This window comes from Crocuta crocuta, unplaced genomic scaffold (genome assembly GCF_008692635.1).
Source record: "Crocuta crocuta isolate KB4526 unplaced genomic scaffold, BGI_CrCroc_1.0 scaffold216, whole genome shotgun sequence".
NCBI lineage: Eukaryota > Metazoa > Chordata > Mammalia > Carnivora > Hyaenidae > Crocuta > Crocuta crocuta.
In genome coordinates this window covers 1,043,978-1,048,033 of record NW_027531504.1, presented here as the reverse complement: position 1 = coordinate 1,048,033, position 4,056 = coordinate 1,043,978, and the positions used below count along the sequence as shown (strand labels likewise).

Here is a 4,056-nt window from a genome sequence, read left to right as displayed (position 1 = left end):
CTTAGATGTCACCTCTACCCAGAAACCTTCTCTGGACTCCACTTCCATGTCTAGGCTGGGTGAACTCCTCATGGGATCATATAGTCCCCTGGGCTGGAAACTGCAGTGTGCTAGGCAATAAGGAAACAAAGATTAGAAAGGGAAAGTCCCAAGAGCCCCTGATCAAGCTTAAGAAGGAAGGAATGAAGGAATTATACGTTTCCTGCCTGGGATAAATGGATGAAGCAGAACAATAGTAGGAGGGAAAAGAAGGTGGCATGGGGTATTCAAGGCCTTAGCACAGAGGGGAAAAGCCAGAGGCAAGGAGGTACTCATAAAAACAGAGTTGTTTTGGGGCGCCTGGCTGGCTCAGTTGGTTAAGTGTCTGACTTCAGCTCAGGTCATGATCTCGTGGTTCAGGCTCTGTGCTGATGGCTAAGAGCCTGGAGCCCGCTTCAGATTCTTTGTCTCTCTCTCTGCCCCTCCCCTGCTCTCACTCTGTCTCTCTCAAAAATAAACATTTTTTTAAAAAGGTGGGTTGTTTTTTTTTTTTGTGGCTACTTCAGATATTCCACAGAGCCTAAGAAACTTAGCCTTGAAACTATATTTCTTATTACTTATATATTATATTACTTAGCAGGAGTTATATTACTCCTAAGTTTTCAGGGTTAAATAAAGTATTGTATGTTTTGTTAATTCAACAGACATTCATTAAACAACTCTTAAGTTCAAGAGACATGCTGGCAATGCAAAGTTGAAAAAGTGCATGGTTTCTGCCCTGAAAAACTTGTTAGGTAGCTACATACTAGAGAATAAATGGTTATTTATTTATCCATTCAGCAAATATTTATTCCATTTCTGTATGCCAATACAATAGCTTGAAAGACTGGGACTATTGTCATCTCCATTTAATAAATCAGAAAGTTGGGTCTCGAATAGGTTAAGTAATTTATCAAAGGTCGCACATTTATGGTATCTGGCACCATCCTAAGTGCCTCTCATCCATTAGTTTATTTATTCTGCACAACAGCCCCCTATGAAATAAGTGCTTTTGTTAGTTTCATTTCACATTTAAGGAAATTATGCTCAGAGAGGCTAATAGCTCCCCTAAAGTCACACCCCTAATAAACGGCAGAGCTAGGACTCAAGCTCAAGACAATCTGGTTCCAGCATCCATGCTCTTTAACCATCATATTATATACATAAGTTGTCCAATGAGAGGTGTCAATACAGGCACACCTCAGAGATATTGCAGGTTCAGTTTCAGATCACAATAATACAAATATTGCAATAAAGTGAGTCAAATGAATGAGAAAACGAATCTTGTCATTTGCAACATGGATGGAGCTAGAGAGTATTATGCTAAGTGAAATAAGTCAAAGAAAGACAAATACCATAAGATTTCACTCATATGTGGAAGATATAAAACAAATGAGCTAAGGGAAAAATAATAGAGGTAAACCAAAAAACAAACTCTTAACTATACAGAGCAAACTGATGGTTACAGAGGGGAGGTGGGAGGAGGGATGAGTTAAATAGGTGATGGGGATTAGAAGTGCACTTGTGATGAGCAGGGGGTGATGTATGGAATTGCTGAATCACCATATTGTACGCTTGAAACTAATATAACACTGTATGTTAACTAACTTGAATTGAAATAAAAACTTAAAAAAATAATTTATTGATACAAAATGCTAACCAGCATTTGAAGTTTCAGCAAGTCATAATCTCTGATCACAGATAACTATAAAAATATAAAAGTAATTAAACAGTTTGAAAAATTGCCAGAATTACCCAAATGTGGCTCAGAGACATAAAGTGAGTAAATGCTTTTGGGAAAATGGTACTGATAGATTAGCTCTATGTAAGGTTGCCACAAACCTTCAATTGGTAAAAACAAACAAAAAACAATGCAATATTTGTGAAACACAATAAAAAGTGAAGCATGATAAAATAAGGTATGCCAGTACATGAAGATCATATAATGAGTAACAATGCATATGTAACTTGCAAGTGTCCGTTCTTTTAGTGTCCTTGATTTTCATTTTTCTCTCCATTCCCTATTGTCTCATTAACTCCAACATCAAATATAAATAACGGAGAAAGAAAAGGGGACATAATTACCTGGGGGTGATTTTAGCAAAATAGATTGGGAATATTGCTTAGAGTGGGGGCTCTTACGTTCAGGTGACTGAAGACTTCTAATTTTCTGAAATCATCTACACACTTGAGTGTGAATGAGTGTGTTTGTTTTTTTTTTTTTAAGAAGAAAGTCTACAGGTTTCGCAGAATTCCTTAAGAGACATGTGACGCATTAAGGCAAAGGACCACCTAAAGAAAAAAAGTCAGTTAGCTTACTGGAAGCCAGCCAAATATTGGGCACTTCTATGCTTTATTATTTAAAAAATCCAGAAGACAGGAGTGAGCCCTGAACAGTAGTTTCTAGGTCCATCAGCACTGCAGGAATGGCAGATTATGGGATCTCAGCTGGCCAGTTTGTGGCAGTGGCCTGGGATTAGTCATCATCAGTGGAGGCTCTAAAAGATCTGATAGACAAGCTTCAAACCTTAACCAGCAATGAGGGCCAAGTGTTGGTGGAAAACGTCAACTAGCTGTTGCAATTTGCCCACAAAGAATCTAGCTTTGACATTATTTTGTTGGGTGTAATTCCTGGAAACACTACTCAGCACAGTGCTGAGATTTTGGCTGAGATGGCCGATCCTTCGGCCTGGTGGATGTCTTTTTCTGAAAGAGCTGGTACAGACAGCTGTAGTTAACAATAGCAAAGGGAGGACAACATCTAAACTGTGTTTGGTCCTGACTCTTTCTGGTCTTGTGGAAGTGAAAGAGCTGTGGCAGGAGCCCTTAAACCCTGAAGAGATACAGTCTGTCCAAGAACACCTGTTACCAAAGTGAAAGCTTGCTTTCTTTACGGATTGTTGGCAAAAACCCAACTTTGAAGTGGATTCTTCTAGTCAGCTGAAGCTTTCTATTGCCAAGAAGTCTTCTCCTCTGATGAAGCCTGCTGTGGACCCTCTCAGCTAATGACACAGAGGATGAGAGCATGGATCTGACTCAGATGAGCAGCTGGATCCAGAAGATTTTAAGAAGTCAGATGCAGCTTCCCTGTGGGCTCCTTTGTGTGGAGAAGGGGAAAAAGATGAAGAATTCTACCTGTGGCCTCAGTTACAAGAGAAGTCAAGGGAACAGATGAGCTCCCAACCCAAATTGGATTATAGAAATTTCTACCTGGGTAAAATGCTTTCTACTGTGCCAGCTGCCTTTACCTTGGGATGCCAGCCTTCAAACCTAGGGAGCAGGTGCTCCTGAGCAATAGCAATCTCATTGACGCATGGGAAGGAGCTAACATGGTGCACACCTGTTAGGTGTGCTAACTCCTGTTCCTCTAGCTAACTCCTGTCCCTCAAATCCCACCATTGTAGTTCCTCCCATCTCCTCTGGATTTGCTCACTCTCTGCTTCAAATCAATCCATCTTTAGGAAGGGCGCTTGGTAAACAGAGTAAAGCTGGCTATAGGGTACAGTGGTGTGTAGTGCTGGTATACATCAAAAGGCCAAGGAATAATGGAGCCTGGTTACTCTGAGTGGAGGGACCTGTTTCTCCATCTAGTGTTAGGAAATAGGAGAGTGTCCTGAAGAGGACAATCTCCTGATGAAACAATGTTGACCTAACACTCAGAGCCCAGACATCCTTAAGTATTAACACCTTGTAACAAAGAGGGCCCCTGCCTCTATCCTAAGCTCAGCATTACTGCCACTACTTATCTTCCAGACTTGGTGGTTTACTAAACTTGCAGTTGTTGTTGACATGAGTCAAGTGTCTCATGACCTCCTTGGGGCACCAAAGGAATCACCCATTAGGAGTTGTGATCATATTCAGTGTCCTTCTGTCCCGTCCATCTCTACTCCACCTGTGTTTTGCTGTATTGTACCTTATTATTTCTGTTAATCTATAGTTATTAAAGTTGTGTACCTCTGCAAAAAAAGTCCACAAATGCTATGGAACTATTAAAAATATTTACAACCCCATGATGACATAGAAAATATTGATGTTGTA

The 4,056-nt window shown here is 40.3% G+C and overlaps 1 pseudogene; it reads left to right on the top strand.

The window, feature by feature from the left end:
- The first annotated feature begins 2,444 nt into the window (after nt 1–2,444).
- On the top strand, nt 2,445–3,365 carry LOC144238387 (anamorsin pseudogene; annotated as a pseudogene).
- Nucleotides 3,366–4,056: the final 691 nt, after the last annotated feature.